The sequence below is a fragment of the Dermochelys coriacea genome, chromosome 2, assembly GCF_009764565.3.
Source record: "Dermochelys coriacea isolate rDerCor1 chromosome 2, rDerCor1.pri.v4, whole genome shotgun sequence".
Classification (NCBI taxonomy): Eukaryota; Metazoa; Chordata; order Testudines; family Dermochelyidae; genus Dermochelys; species Dermochelys coriacea.
The window spans coordinates 246675450-246693034 of NC_050069.1; the positions used below are offsets into that span (position 1 = coordinate 246675450).

Consider the following 17585-nt stretch of genomic DNA (forward strand, 5'->3'; position numbering starts at 1 on the left):
AAAGCCCCCCTGCAAAAGATAAACATTTTGCCGACGGAAATGGCAGCGCTCTCCTGCCGATAAAGCTAACACCACTTACAGGGCTGGAAGTATTTTGTTGGCAAAAATGCTGACAAAATGCTGACAGAGAGCGTTTACACATGCTGAATTTTAGCGACAAGGCTGTGTCGACACAGCCTTGTCGTTAAAAGCTGCTTACTGTAGAGAAGCCCTAAGTAATTCTTAATGTAACTATTTTAGCCTCAGATTCTACCCCTGATGTTCACTATGTCAGTCGTCCAATCACTGCTAACTTTTCTGGTGAAATCTGAAACAAAAAAGGTATTTAACACTTTGGTCATTGGTGCATTTTCTGTTATTGTGTTTCTCCTCACTGAGTAGTGGGCCTACCCTCTCCTTGGTCTTCCTGTTGCTTCTAATTTATTTTTGAATATTTTCTTGTTACCTTTTAGGTCCCTAGATATTTAATTTCATTTTTTGCCTTACCCTTTCTAATTTTGTCCTTACAAAATTCATTTTGTGGGTTTTTTTATATTCATCCTTCCACTAGTTTCCATTTTTTTGGAATTTCAGGTCTTTGAAGATCTCTTGGTTAAGCCAGGGTGGTGTATTACATACTTCTTATTTTTCCTATGCATTGGGATAGTTTGTTCTTGTGTTCTTAATAATGTCTTTTAAAAAACCTGCCAACTCATCTTAGATTTGCTTCTCGTGTGTTCTTACCTAAAAATTCTCTGAGTTTGCTCAAGTCTGCCTTTAGAAACAAGCATTAGTTGGCAGCCAAGTTGGTGTGCACTTAGAGTCTGCTCAATGGGACAAGAAAGGGCTCCCTAAGTACCTTGTAGCACCTAGCCATCTGCCCTATAGTAGCACCAGTGCCAGTGCAGTTTGTGCATCTGACAACCTTTCTGTTCATCCTCACTGCTCCAGTTTATTGATTCCAGGCAGGATTTTGTCCTTTTTTGGAATGACTATGTGTAAATCAGTGGGTGTGAAATATACTTTGGCCGGAAGAGAGACAAACTGGGAATTGGTAAGGACGTTGCACCATGCATGCTACAACTCTGGGAAAATCACTAATTGCAGTTGAAGAAATCTAGTCATACCTGAAATGAGAGAATAAAGTCAGGAAAAAGAAACTCAAGCTGTATGTGCATGGAGATGAAATATTGAGACAAAAGGAAAATTGCAGCCTTGCAGGTTGCAACATGCGGAAGCCTGACACTCTCATTACGATGACAAATAGCAAAGAATGAATGGTCTATGTTAATTTACAGTGTTGGTTGAGTGCCACTTCTGGTAGTCACTAGTATGTAGTGAATATCATTAAAAAGATCCTCTGCTGGTGTAAATCTGTGTAGTTTCATGGACTCCAATGTAACTAAACCAATGTTCACTAGCTGGAGATCTGGCTCATTGTTTTACAATCTTCAGGCTCATGCTTCCAATGACCTTCCTTCTGTAACAGGAAGACAAACTGAAAATATTATAAAACAGATAAAAGGGACATAGGATAGGTTTGAAGGAGGTCAGGAAAGAGACAAAAGGCCTGATCTTAAGAATATAAGAACGGCCATACTTCATCAAACCAATGGTCCATCTAGCCCAGTATCCTGACTTCCAATAGTGGCCAGTGCCAGATACTTCAGAGGAAATCAACTGAACAGGCCAGTTATCGAGTGATCCATCCTGTTGTCCAATCCCAGCATCTAGCAGCTGGAGGTGTAGGGACACTCAGATCATGGGGTTGCATCCCTGACTGTCTTGGCTATTAGTCATTGATAGACCTATCCTCCATGAACTTATCTAATTCCTTTTTGAACCCAGTTATACTTTTGGCCTTCACCACATGCCCTGGCAAGGAGTTCCACAGTTTGACTGGGCAGTGTGTGTTTGTTTTAGACCTGCTGCTATTAATTTCATTGGGTGACCCCGGGATCTTGTGTTATGGGGTAAATACACTTCCATATTCATTTTCTCCACTCCTTTCATGATTTTATTACACCTTTACCATAGCCCTGCTTAGTCCTCTCTTTTCCTACCTGAACAATCCCAGTTTTTTAATTCTCTCCTCATATGAAAGCTCTTCCATATCCATAATCATTTTTTTTGCCATTCTCTGTAACTTTTTCAGTTCTAATATATCACTTTTGAGATGGGGTGACCAGAATTGCACGCAGTATTCAAGATTTGGGCATATCATGGATTTATATAGTGGCATTATGATATTTACTGTCTTATCATAATATCACTTGATCTTGCACACACTGATGTAAACCAAGAGGAACTCCCTTTTTTGATGTATTTGGGTTCTTATCCATCATTGTGGTATCTGAGCACTGCTCAAGTCAAGGTAGCTATATTAATGTAAAAATCTGTATAAGTGAGACGAGAATAGTATTGCATACAAAGAGCAATTTCTAAAATCCTTAAAGAGATTCCTTAGCCTGTTAAGGAGCAAAGTCAGAAGGGACATGACTGAGGTATGTAAAATAGCATGTTACTTAGTAAAAAGGGATAAGGGATTCCTTTAGCTTTCTTGTATATACGTATTTATTAGTGTGTCATTTCTCATATAGTTCTACATGAGAATATGCAGGCGTTCCATAAAATTAAAAGGGAAGATACTTAAAATGGATCAAAGAAAATAATTTTTCATGGGCAACCAGTAAAATCTATGAAAGTCATTGCCACAGGAAGTGAAGAAGCATCATTGATTTGGCTTCTTTTACAACAGATTTAAAGCAGAGATGGGTTGACATAGCATTTGGATTCACATGTCACCATAATTAGAATTCGAGGCTGGCATATTTATCCAAGCTCCAGAAGCTGTCCAGATCTAAATTCAGATCCTGTAACCAAACAAAATGGTGGAAATATCATGTGAACAGTAGTACTCATGAGATTTCCACCTCTATAGAAACTATCCTCTGTTCCTTGTTTCCCAGCCCCCCTAGCTTCCAAGTGGCCAATTACTGGCTTCAAAGAGGGAAGACAATAGGAGGCCGTCCTTCATAGGGGCATCAGCTGACCACTAACCTCCCCACCGTATTTTTTGAGTCTGCCAGGTGCGGCTGCTGCCCCTCTCTAGTCTTTGGAGGGGTGATAGCTTGCCTAGCCCATCTCACCTGTAACACAGCTGAAAACGTCATGGTCAAGTGCAACTGGGAATTGCAAATTCTTTGAAAGATATCCTAGCAACTGAGCCTAATTTTTATATAGGAATTTTTTTTTGATTACTTCAACTCCAGTAATTTCATTCCTGAACAATAATGGTCACATTGAAATAGTCCATAATGTACTATAACTAGTTCATTTTTATTGGAGCTAATGTAGACTTGCTGGGAACTATACTTCAAATACAAGTGAACCTGAACCAATATACTTGACTAACTATAAAAAGTGACACAGTGTATGGTCCTGCTAGATCAGTGCACCTCTAAACAATCCCTGGGGGAATAATAACCAAACTAACAGATTTCTTTGACTCTAATTAATGATTTTTTCTTGTAGGGAATTTCATAAATAGCACGGGCAAATATTGTATTTAATTGTGTCTTAATATGTCATGCCTCATTTCAGACAGCTTTGCATAAAATGAAAACACCAGCAGAGGGAGTCGTAATACCTTACTGTGCACCATCTGTGCTTGAATGAATTAGTCCCAGTTGTCCTTAGTAGAGTAGTTTGTTCTCATTTAAACCTCTGGCTCCCCAATCTGTGTACAGTGTGAAATGCTGAGAGTTAGCACACTGAATGGCTTGCGAAAGAGATGATAGAATTCTGGGGTTTATTGTTTGTCTTGCGACAAATTGGAAAATACAGGAATACAAATGTTGTTGTGTTTGTACTGTTGAAAGGTGATTAACAGGTTTGGGTTATTTTCCCTAAATAAAAAAGCTCGTGATTTTGTAAGTATAATACAAAAACACAACAATCAAGTTCTTATCTGCTCTCTAGTTACGTCTACCAGTCTTTTGTATGTGCTGTTAGACACCTTTTACCAGTGGATCTGCTTGTTCAGTACCCAGTCTGTTGTCTGGATTGGTTTAATCAAAACTTCACATGCTAAAAGCATGTTCCATTCATGCTGAAATGTTTCAATAAGGGTTCAAGTCTCCTAAATTAGGTATTTCTGAATTTGACTCATCTGTCTTCTACAACTTCACATCACTTTGAAGTAACAAACTGTGCCCAACTTTTTTCAGAAACATATTTTTGGGGCAGAAACAAGGAACCTAAATGTTAAACACTAAAGAAGGAAGAACTGAAGATTAAGTTATATCAGTCACATTTGTGTGTCTTCTTCCTGTTCAGGGCTCAACATATCTCTTTAGTACTGGAGATCAGTCATGTTTGCTAAATAATGGAAAGCATCCATAGCTTCACTGAATGGATTTCTGATCTCATTTTTGTGTGGTTTCAGTTCCTTATTAACTAGATTGCATCAGATTCCACTGTGGTTGTGACAATATTGCCCTAATCAACCTGTAGCATATAAAGTCCTTCCGTTGATTTGTGGGTTTTTTTAAACCCGTGATGCATCTCTGCAGAATCCTTTGTGTAAAATGCATACATTGGTTTGATCAAAGTTGTCCTTGTGCACAGTGCAAATCTCAGCATACCTTATGGCAGGTGGATGCAGATGTGGAGACGCTGGGCTGCACTGCAGCTAGTTTATGCTGTTTCACCAGTGCAAAACAGCCCTAAACCAGCCCCTAGAGGAGCTTATCTATACAGTAGTGTGTCACAGAGTTTCCACAGTACCTCCTGGCTACTTTGCTGAAGGAAAGGTGACGTGGCCAGATTTCCCCTCCCTCTAACAATCCCCAACAGCTTTAGTCACCCTTTGGGACTGTTGGTGGCTGGAACATTTTAAGGTAGTCTTCAGATTGTTGCAACCTCCACGGGGGGCCAGCACCCAGGATTGGGGGAGTACAAAGGTCAACTTTCCACCCCTTCCTCAACTCTGAGGACGGGAAGGGAATGCGCAGCAAGAGGAAAGGATGTACTGAACTGTGGAGTGTTTTAGGGGAGAACCCTTCCGTTTCTATGGCAAACAGCACATTTCAGTAAGGCAATGCAATACAACAGCAACATACTGAATTCATCCTTTTCCTTGTCATCATTGCAGACAGGGGATGTTCTGAGGTCTCTAGGAAATCATAAGAAGGCCACACTCCATCGAGTCCTTCTAAATGAAATGGAGAAATTATGCATCAGGGATCAGTTGTTTGATTTAGCCATTCACAGCATGGGATAGTTGCTGTTCTTTGCTCAGCAAGATAGCTTCCCTGTCTGCTGCTGAGGCTGTGAATGCTCTCTTGCATCCCATGCCTCAAAATAAATAAACCACTTTCTCTCAGCCAGTGTGCCCACTGTGCAATGCAATGAGAAAGGCAAAGCCTGGAATGGCAAGAGAAGTAACCGCGAAGTGTTAATTCAGTATATGTGAAACAATAACCGGTTCCACTTCAGTGTATCACTCTGTGCTATTGTGTGAGTGTAGGGAGAGAGCTCAGCCACATGGATTATGAGTGGAAGAATGCCAATGTGAACAAGTGTGGTGAAGGGAAGCTGGGCTCTTCTAACACATTTTCGGAAGTCTGGTGCAGGGGGGACCTGTGTCAGGAGCAACACACAAGGTAGGAGAGAATAGACTCTCCTGACACAACAGATGCAGATGGCTCTCTAATTATTCTTCAAGCATGTGCATTGTATTGAACAGAAGAAGTACAGCCTGCAGTTACACTAGACCCTATAGAAGATGTGTGAAGGCACAAATTCACATAGAGCAGGTATACCGCTCTGAGCACTTCAGGTATTCAGTGAAACCAGGGCTCAGACCATCCCCCTCCTCACAAAATCCATCAGGGGCTTTGAGGGTGGAAACCACCATGAGGTTCGCCTTCCATCATCCCATTGTGATTTACCTTCCAAAGAAAGGCTGCATGGCCCATCCCAAATCTGTTTTTTGTACTTATAGGACCCCCACTCCTGTAGCATTTGAGCACCTCACAGTCTCTAATGTATTTATCCTCACAACACCCCTCTGAGGTAGGAAAGTGCTAGCCCCATTTTACAGAGGGGGAAGTGAGGCACAAAGAGGCTAAATGACTTGCCAATGGCACACAGGAAGTCTACAATGAAGTAAGGAATTGAACCTGACTCTCAAGGTAGCTCTCTAACAACTGGACTGTTCAACTTCTCCCCATCCAAAGACTCTGGCCTTTCTCCTCCCTGACTCTGATTTCCTTGCCCCCAAGGTACAACCTGGAGTGCGGGGGGGTGGGAGGTTCCACTTGGTCATGACCGCTCCTAGACTCTTGGGGAAAGGCTTCTGCCCAGCGGTGTGAAAAGGATTATATAGCCACAGGCTGTTTGATCAATTTTTGTCTAATTTCTGCTTGGAGAAGGGTGGGGGTGATGTGCCTTCTTCATCCTTTCCCTAGGAGGAATGTCAGAGCATGGATAGCAATCTTCACAGGGTCTGGGATGGGGTTGTGCCACAGAGGGAGCTGAGCCCCACTTCTTGTGAGGAGAGGGTCCCCTCTGTGCTTGGAATTTGGGTCATGAGAGCCCCACTTCACTAGCTATGTGGCTACCCATATATCTCATACAGGAGATATAACCCATAGGTCATCTAAAGGGGCCCCTGCTAGAGAACTGATAAAGTGCACAAAGGAAAAATTAAGGACAGATCCAGAAGACAAAATAGCCAATCAAAAGAGCACCCACCAAAGAATGTTTTAAAAGCAGCAGCTATTCTTATATCATGCCCATTCTGATGTACATGGCCCATGCTGTGAACAGAAAGGACTACTGGGCCTTTTTTGTTTTCTTACCACTTTATACTTGTCAAGATTATTTGAATGTGCCACTGCAAAAGTCCCGCTTTGAATCCTGCCACAGTAATCTAGAAATCAGGTTTAGCCAACAAGAGCAAAATCTTTCCATGTAAACTCTCTCTCTCTCTCTCTCTCCCACACACACACACACACACACACACACACGCTACTTTTGAAAGCAACACACACACTCCTTTTGAAAGCATCATGTCCCTGAGCAGCTAAATCCTAGGTACTTGAACTGGTTCTCTAACATCAGCACCTCCTACATTTAACCTTGTTTTCTTTTTTTAAAAAAATTGCAGTTTGTGTTTTATGAAACTCTGAGGCTTAGGTATTTCAGCAAGTACAAGAAAACACAGACTTCATAAAAATCCCAGAGCAATACACATGCACACACACAACACACTAGAGAAATTCTCACACACACACACACACACACACACACACACGGCGCTACAACAGCAGCTGTGCTTTCTAAAGGTGAATCAATGTTCTGAAAAACATACATGCAAAACCAACAAACCTGCTATCTACAGGCCAATAATTCTAAACATCAAGGGATCTAACAGCTCAGACAGCCTCAGTCAATTTGCTAGCAACTCCAGGAGGGAGAAATAAGCATTAGAATAGGATAAGGGATCGAAAATATAAAAAGTCTGGAAAGGAAAGGAGTTAAGGGATCATGAAGAGCCTCAAACATAAGAAGAAAAACTGTAAAAATCTATTTTTTACTGAGGGGTAACACAGATTTTGGGGGTGAGTGTGGGGGAGGGAGCAGCAGCTCATTTGTATCACTTACCAGTAGAGCTGGTTGGGAACTTTCCAAGAGAAAATGAACACTTCTACAAACTCAAAATTTTCCACCTGAAAATTTAGATTTTGATGAAAATTTCCAATTTTCAATCAGGAAAATCAAAAGGAAATACTTTGTTTGGGCTTGGTTCAACTTGAATTGGAATTGTTCATTTTGTTGAACTGATCCAGAACATTTCATTTAGAATCAGTTCAACAAAGCATCAAACCGTTTTCCCCATCAGTGCCTTTTGGGAGTTGTCTCTTCAGGCCCCCATTCTCTCCTATGGGTCAGGCTCCCCAGAAGACTACATCTTCCATAATGCAATGCAGATTTTCCTCTGACCAACCTGCATGGTACAGCATAGAAGTTGCATAACTCTGGGCTCATCATGGGAGCTGTAGTCCTGCCAGGGAGGCTGACCCATACGGGAGAATGGATTACAATTCCCATTAGCAAATGCACCACTGTGGGAAAAATGCTATTTAATATTGAACTGAATCAAAACAAAGCATTTGGGGCAGTTCAATAAACCAAAATAAACATTTCTATTTCAGGAACGTTGAAACTTTATGGATCTGAACGTTCTCTTGAATCCCATGCCACAGAATAAACCAATAGTGTCAGACAGGGCAAATGCTTTCTCAGAGAGGAAGATTTTGGAATATTTCCTAAAAACAATCAGACTGAAGATGCAACTGATCTCCTCTAGAAGATTATTCCCTGGCTGGATCCCATCAGTCAAGAATGCTTTGTCCTCAGCTCTCACATGCTTTGTCCTAGGTTTCGTGATTTGCAATGTCCAAGATGAACAGAACTGTCAGGGTGGTTAAAATACTAATGTGAGTTTCGACTGAAAAAAAAATTACTGCCCTCATCCTAAACCCCATTTGTGTACATCACACAAGCACCTCATGTGTTTGATTTGCATCTCTGGACAGGTCATCTCAAAGTAGCAAGGATGGAACAATAGCAAGGTTGTTACAGGCCAGGAATGAGGGTCAAAGTTTTCAGAAGTGACCATGTCTCACTCTTTTGGTATGCAACTTGACACATCTCACATCTGACTTTCCAGAAAGTGTCTGTTTTAAAAATCTTGGCCAAGATGCAGTGATGGCAGGTCAGTCAAGATTTTCAAAAGCGATCAGTGGTTTTAGGTGACTCAGTTATTAGAAGCCCAACTTGACAACTTAGATACCCTAACTCATTTGTCCACTCCTGTAAATGTTGGCCATAGTGACCGCATCGAGATTAAGATATTGTAATGCATAGGGCATTGGTCCTCACTGGTACAATTTTTTCTTTGGGTGTGAACAGTGACTAGAAAAACATAAAATGTCATCCACAACCTTCCTTTATTGTATCTGTTCTGAAAATCTGAAGCCTTCTGATTGGTCTGCACAGAATCCCCAAAGCAAAAATCACTGCATGTGGTTTACACACAAGCTTAGAACTACACAGTGACTGGAAAAGAAAACAAATCTTCTCTGATTCATGTTGCTCCAAAACACACTGCCAAACAAATTACAAAGTGACCCACTCCTTTGAGCACTGTATGCAGAAGACCCTATGGTGCAACCTTTCTTCTGTATTCCCAGTACATGTTATAGATATCAATTACAGAAGGTGGGAACTGGTGGTGGAGTGAAATAATACACAAAAAGGCTAAATACACTTGATTAGGGGAAGGGTATTTTTTGTTTCACATGAAATGCCATTTAAAATCCCATTTTAAAAAGTCACCATTGGCCAACAGCTACCATGCAATTTTATCACACTTAGGTGAAAATGATGCTCAGAGCAGTCCAGGTGAAACACATAATTGACCAGAATGTTTCAATGGCTCTTTGGTCAACAGGGAGAAGAAAGATACAATGAGTCAGCCTGGAAGTGAGTTTTCTTGTTTTTTTGGCCAGAATTTGCTGTAGTTGCCACTAAAAAGTTGGTATTTACTCACAATTGCCACACAGTAGCATCTCAAATGCCACAGTATTCTCTGTGCTTACCACAGGAAATAAACACAATATTAATCTATTCTGCATACAGAATATTCTGCATACTGCGGTACCTCAGATGGTAATTCTTCACAAATGCTAACTTTTTAAAGAGAAGCCCAAAGGGCTAGTCAGAGTAATAAGAAACTTTCTAGGAATCAGACTTATTACATCCTTATCTTATCTAAAGAGGAAAGGTCTCTTGAGTCTTCCTCTGCAGACATGTTTCAAATTCACTGCTTTGACGTGAGTTTTGTTTTTACGTTTCCTGAGCTAGCTTGAGTTTTCCTGTTGTCTTTTCCCATTGACTTGGGTGTTAAGGGTGCTCAGCAACAAGAGGGAGAGAAATTCAGAACCTTGAAGGACTGATCCATAAATCCACAGCAGCAATCAGCCCCATAGCACCCTCATATGCCCCACAGCAAGAAATAAACCAACAGAGTTTCAATCCAGCACCTTTTGTTAGCATTTGTTCACCTTAAAATACATAATAGATAAATGGATTTATTATTTGTATTACTGTGGTGCCTGGGAGCCCTAATCCTGGGACAGGATCCCATTGTGCTAGGCACTGTACAAACATAGACAAAAAGACGGTCCCTGCCCCAAAGAGTTTCCAATCTAAGTATAAGACAAGAGACAACAGATGGATACAGTCAGTTAGTTGGGGGAGTAAAAGAAACAATAAGATAATATTGGTTAGTAGGCTAGGCAGTGGTCTCAGGGCACGGTGCCCTGTCATTGTTAAGTTTTTTGTATGCATCACAGCAAGGAGTGTTCTATGTTGTAACGAGTTAGCTTTGAGGATGTTTAGGAGGAGCTCCTGCTGAGTATGAAGAACAGCATGGAGAAAGCACAACGCTGCTTGTTTGAAAATGTAACAATTAGGCAATGGAGGCTGGCATCATGAGACAATTAGAGGCAAGAGTCACCATCTTGATAGTGAACAAGAGGTGATAGGTAGAATGGGGATAGGCCATGAAGGGCCTTCAAAGTAAAGACAAGCAGCTTATGTTTGATACAAAAGAGAAGGGAAAGCCCTGTAGGGATGTAAAGAGAGGCATGATGTGGTCATAACAGCCGGCAAGGAGAATGATCTTTGCAGCAGCATTCTGAATGGGTATATGTGGGGCAAGATTTCATTTGTCAAGGACAGAAAGAAAGATGTTGCAATAATTAAGATGCAAGATGAGTGGTGCTTGGATGAGAGTTTTAGCTGTTTGGATAGAGAAAAAAGGCCATGTTTCAGATGTTATGCCGAAAGAAACTACAAGATATGGACATAGCCTGGAGGTGAGAACCCAGCAGAGGTCTAAATTGAAGATGATACTCAGGTTATGGACCTGAGCTGCAGGCAGGATGAAGGTGTTGTCCACAGTGATGGAGAAAAGAAGTGAGGGGAAGGGTTGGAGAGAGATTAAGAGCTCTGCTTTAGCAATGTTGAGTTTGAGCTGATGGCTAGACATCCATGAGGATGTCAGAGACAGATCCCAAAATTTTAGGTGACACAGAAGGAGACAAATCTGGAGTAGAGAAGTAGATTTGTGAGTTATCAGCATACAGATGGTAACTGAATTTGTGTTTGCAGACAAGATTACCCGGAAACAAGGTGTACAGGGAGGAGAGAAGTGAACTAACGACAGAGCCCTGTGGAACCCCCACCATTTAGTTATGAATAACTCTGTAAGGCAGGTCGCCACAATCTTTTCCATAGCAGATCCTCATTTTGTGTAAATGGACTCTACTGGAACTATGCTAACTTACCCCAGTTGAGGATCTGATCTCCAGAGGTTTCTCCTTCCCCCATCCCTCCTTAAACAGGCACAAAGAAAAGAACATTGGAACTAAATTCATACAAGAATTCACACCCTTGGTACCAATGATAAATAAAAAATGAGATTAATTTCTTGTATATATGGCAGCAAGATAAAATATGAACCCACAATATGCCTAATATTTGATAGTCATTTGCATTTAATGTCTTATAGATTAATATGTTGTTTTAACATGGCAAGAGAATGGAAGAGAACAATAGAAAGGAAGATATCACAAAAAAAAAACATTAGAAGAATTAACTTGGTTGATCCAGGTTTGCAAGTAGTGTATTCTCTGTAGCATCAGTCTGCAAATAGAATCTAAATAGCCCTGGTGAGTCACCTGAGAAGACAAGATGGTATATGGGCCTGTAGTGACTATTTCTTCAATGACTTTCACTCAGATATTATTTTTCAGATGTAACCCTTTTAAGAGCTTTTAACCCTTTTAGCATGTGTTAATCATGCAAGGGAATGGTGACATGAGCTGTACTGAGTCAGGTGTGTTGTTACCCAACTCAGATATAAGGATGGTGGGAGTGGTCCTCTATAGAGAGAAAATCCAGAGGGTGGGTTGAGGTGGGAAGGGTAGTGCTGAACTTTGTTAGTGTCAAATTCAAGCCAAACGACCCTGACTTCCATTAAGGACAACATATAATTGTACTTACAGAAGCAAATATTTTCCAAATGCAGAGATCTAATTGGAGTTTTGTCTTTAGACACTAGAGGGCAGGCAGGGAAAGGTATCTGCTCAGAAGGCTTGTGTCTTGTGTTTCCAGCATAGTCTCTTTTGTCGAGTTTTGTACTGATGTTCCTTCTTGCGGAAAATAAATGAGCCAGGCCAGTTGTAATTTAATGTCTGGGATTATGATTACTTGTTAAGCACCAAAAGTGTGTCTTTGTACAGAACACAAAACAGAACAAACTACCTCATGCAAATGGTGCTATCAATGGAGAGATAAGACTACACTGACATAGAATGATCTGAGTGACCAAAGAGAGAAGATCTTGGAGAGAGGAGGTCATTTTTGCTTTTAGTGGAGTAGCACAAGATGGTGGATCATATCTTTCTTCCAATGAATGAGTGAATCCATTTGCAAAAGTAGTTGGTAAGAATACTGCTGAATCTGGATTTTTTGAGAAGATTTGCCATTATTTTGGGAAAATGTGGGCTGGATCTGAAAAATGTCTTTACCAAGGATGAATGACCATTATTGGAATGGATTTGCACTGAGACATCCTAGCAACAAATATGGATGAAAACGTCCACAGCTACACTAGATGTGGCTGTTTGACAACTTGGCTGCATCAGTGAGGTACTAGAAGCAATCTCTGATGAGAAGATTGATATGGATCTTTCCCTGAAAGATGGTACAACCTATCTTCTACCATTGTAGAACTATAGTCCAGATAGGAGAGCAATCGGAGAAGTAGTTCCAGAATTGGTGGCCATCACAGAACATGGAGCAAAGAAAAGATGGCGGGGGAGGGGGGGAAGGAATGGTTGAAAAGTGGAGAATACAACTGGCCCAGTTTTGATAAATTAACAAAGAAAACATACTTAAGTGAGACTTAGGCTTAAAGAAGGCAGACAGTTCGGAAATACACTAAACAAAATGAAAAAGCACACAAATTTGCTAATGGTTATACCAAGGGCCAGATTTTGCAACTCTTACATTGAATATACTCATGTGCATTGTCCCATCAATGGGACTACTCATAGGAATAGGAGTTACTCAGGGAAAGAAAAGGTTGTAGAATTGGGCCCCAAGCCATGACTCTGACTTCCATTAATGATAACATATAATTGTACTGACAGAAGCAAATATTTTCCAATATTTGCAGAGATCTAGCTGGAGTTTTGTCTTTTGACACTAGAGGGAAGCACCTCACTGAATTACAGCTGTTTGCAGCTTCAGAGACAGCTAGAGCAGCTCTGAAGTGATGGCCTCCTTTACTTTTAATGGCAACATTAAAATTTTTCAGAGGGAAAACACAATTAGTGGGCTAAGGAAATGAATACAGGTTATGAGGCTTGTTCTTGCTGTAATGGATATAAATGTACTCTAAAACTTCAGTTACTGTTATGGATCAGCCAAGCAAATTATATATTCAACTAATCACGGGTAATGCTTATATGTCACGGTTTTGCCTTTCTTCTTCTTCCCCTGCAATTGATGTTTCCTAATTTAAACCTTTTCTTCCTTTGGTACAAGTAAAAAAAAATCTTAAGGCTCTGATTCACCACCTGCTGTAGATGTTATTTCTGGATAATACATGGTAAAAGAAAAGTCTTGTCTGAAGAAGCTTTTTTACTTAAGGTCAGAATTAATGACTATAACATACTGGACTTCATGTACAATTCATGAGGGCTGATTTAGCATTAATGCAGGTGCATAGCATGGGTCAAGCTGCTCACCTGCTCTCCCTGATAGAGCTAAAATGCTGCAGTGATGGCTAGCAAGGAGCAAACTGGAAATGAACTAGGAATATCTATCTATCCATGGCTTCAGAAATGGTGCAAATGCTTTGTAAGTAGCTGGATAAATAACCTCCTCTTGTTACTGGGAGATATGTTTCTAGTGAATGTTGAAGCACATGCATGAATTATTGCATGAGATGATTGCAACCACCTGGAAAAAACTTAGGGCTCAATCCTGCTCCCACTGAAGTCACTAGCAAAACAATCATACGCAGAATGTATTGCTTCAGATAAGGGCAGAAGAAAAGTGACCCAGCTGGTTGAGAGAACAAGTGGACAAGGCTGCTCTGATTTTGCAGTTGCCAGAAAAGTTGCCATTTCTTTAGTTATCTTCCACTTCATATGTGGAAAGAAATTCAAGCAAGTCAACGACCTGGTCCAATATCCAATGAAGTCAACAGAAATCTTTCCATTGGCTTCAGTGGGCATGGGCTCTGGCCCTAAAAGCCTTTCTTTGAAGATGATAGCAACCCAGTGCCATTAGCTTCACAGTAAGCAGGACCAAGCACTAAACTATCACCATGGTTATGCTACAAGTGTCCTATTAAATGGACCTGAGACATACCTTCCAATTCAGAGTTCATACAGATTGGATACCTTGGACAATTTTTCTTTACAGAAATGTGACAAGAAAACCATGCTCCTTCCTTTTTTAAAATTGCAGCTGTAATCCAAATCATCAATAAATCAAAGAGAGAGAGAGAAAGAGAGATGAATTCTATGTGCAAGATTTCACCCGTTTCCAGTTAAGTGTGTAGTTCATGTCATCATCTGATGGGTGCTCTGATTAAAGACACACAGTCATCTTTATAGCCCACATGTCTCACTGTTACTTATGTTACTTATGTTACTTACTCTCCAACACATTATCAAGGATCTACAACCTATCCTGAGGGACGACCCATCACTCTCACAGATCTTGGGAGACGAACCAGTCCTTGCTTACAGACAGCCCCCCAGTCTGAAGCAAATACTCACCAGCAACCACACACCACACAACAGAACCACCAGCCCAGGAACCTATCCTTGCAACAAAGCCCGTTGTCAACTCTGTCCACATATCTATTCAGGGGACACCATCATAGGGCCTAATCACATCAGCCACACCATCAGAGGCTCGTTTACCTGCGCATCTACCAATGTGATATATGCCATCATGTGCCAGCAATGCCCCTCTACCATGTACATTGGTCAAACTGGACAGTCTCTACGTAAAAGAATGAATGGACACAAATCAGACATCAAGAATTATAACATTCAAAAACCAGTTGGAGAACACTTCAATCTCTCTGGTCACTCGATTACAGACCTAAGAGTGGCTATCCTTCAACAAAAAGGCTTCAAAAACAGACTCCAAAGAGAGACTGCTGAATTGGAATTAATTTGCAAACTGGATACAATTAATTTAGGCTTGAATAGAGACTGGGAATGGATGAGTCATTACACAAAGTAAAACTATTTCCCCATGTTATTTCTCCCCCCCTCCCCACTCCACCCCCCACTGTCCCTCAGACACTCTTGATAACCGCTGGAAATGGCCTACCTTGCTTGTCACCATGAAAGGTTTTCCTCCTTTCCCCCCCTGCTGCTGGTGATGGCTTATCTTAAGTGATCACTCTCCTTACAGTGTGTATGATAAACCCATTGTTTCATGTTCTCTGTGTGTGTATATAAATCTCCCCTCTGTTTTTTCCACCAAATGCATCCGATGAAGTGAGCTGTAACTCACGAAAGCTTATGCTCTAATAAATTTGTTAGTCTCTAAGGTGCCACAAGTACTCCTTTTCTTTTTGCGAATACAGACTAACATGGCTGCTACTCTGGAACCCGTTACTTATGTGAGATTCATCTCTTTGGAAATCTGGGCATTTTTTTACTGCAAATAAATACATATAGCTGTTATTGATTTAAGAGATAAGCTGGTAAAACATTTTCTTCTCTGTGTGTGTAAATAAGCAGTATGTAAATAAGTAAGTAAAGTCCATTTACTCATGTCTGAATATTAGTGATATCATAGCAGAATTTTCAGAAGCCTTCTCAATCCACCACTAACATCACACATCACAGCAGCTGACTTCCCAGTGATCTGGCACACACCATCTATCAATCGCCTTGCTGGTCATCCCCTAGTGTGATGATCTGACACCATTCCTTCCATGATAACTTTCTACAAGTTATTTCTATCTCTAGGGCTGATGTGACCAAATTACATAAATTTGCACCTGTTGATTTCTGAGGGCAGAGTCCATTTCCCTCCAGTTCTGTACCTAATAAGCATTTGTTGTCTTTTCCATGCAGGGGATACGCAACAGTCTTCACCAGTACCACATCTCAAAGGCTTCAATTTTCTTCTTAAAAAGAAAAGGAGTACTTGTGGCACCTTAGAGACTAACAAATTTATTAGAGCATAAGCATAAGTGAGCTGTAGCTCATGAAAGCTTATGCTCTAATAAATTTGTTAGTTACTAAGGTGCCACAAGTACTCCTTTTCTTTTTGCGAATACAGACTAACACGGCTGCTACTCTGAAACCTGTCAAAATTTTCCTCTTGTCAGCAGCATTAGTTTCCCAGGAATCCCAGCCATAAGTTACTATGGAAAAGAATTAAGCTTTTCACCAGTCAAACCTTTGTATATTTTGATATTCCACAGTTTTTCCACTTTTGTAAGTGAGCTGTAGCTCATGAAAGCTTATGCTCAAATAAATTTGTTAGTCTCTAAGGTACCACAAGTACTCCTTTTCTTTTTTGCTCCTGGCTGAGTGAGCCATCTCCAGTCTTCTTCTGAGTTCTTTGGAGCAGCCTCCTCGGTTTTATATATATGACCCCAGATACTTAAATTCATCTACTGCCTGCTTGCATCCTGTTATTGATTGTGTCAATGTACATGCTTTTCATTTTCACTGCATGCCGGGATAGTCCATATTCCTTACTAACTCTTTTTACAGACTCCAACATTCATTACATTTCATTGATGGTTGCAGCAAAGAGCATTGTATCATCAACATATCTGAGGTCGATTAAGTGGTGCCCATCAATGAAAATCCCAGCTCCTTCCACGTTATCAAACCTTCCAGGGCTTGTCTCATAATTAATTATGTGTACATGTTGAAAAGACTTGTGGACAGAATGCATCCTTGTCTCATTGGAAAACCACTCACTTCTCAATGCTGCTCTTTACACTTTGGTCTGTTGTTGACAGTAGAGACTTGCAATGCGTTCAATGAGATGCTTTGGAATCCCCATGTCTGCCAGTATCCTCCAGAGATGGTTACATCAGATGGTATCAAGTGCTTTGGAGTACTCACTAAAACACATAAGTCATGGGTGATTATACTGCATGCATTTTTCAATAATATGAGAGATTTTCATGATTTGATCATGTGTGCTTCAACTGTCTCTAAAACCAGCTTGTTGAGGTGGTAGTTCTGCTTCTATAATTCACTTCATGCAATCTTGAATTACGTACAGCAGCACTTTGCTCACATACTATATCAGGGAGATGGTATTATAGTTACTGCACTCTGTTATAATATCCACTTTCTTTGGTAAGGGAAGAAAGATTCCCTTCATGTGGACATCCAACCAAGTTTTAGTCATCCAGACCTCATGGCAAATTTTCCACATTAGATCAATATCCCAGTCACCAATTG

At 40.7% G+C, this 17585-nt stretch overlaps 1 long non-coding RNA gene across 1 annotated transcript in view; it reads left to right on the plus strand.

The window, feature by feature from the left end:
• The first annotated feature begins 1573 nt into the window (after window positions 1-1573).
• LOC122459045 overlaps window positions 1574-17585 on the plus strand; it is a 107740-nt gene continuing 91728 nt past the window's right edge. The window contains exon 1 of the long non-coding RNA XR_006279478.1: window positions 1574-1722. This is a non-coding gene — a long non-coding RNA (uncharacterized LOC122459045). The remainder of the gene's footprint in view (window positions 1723-17585) is intronic.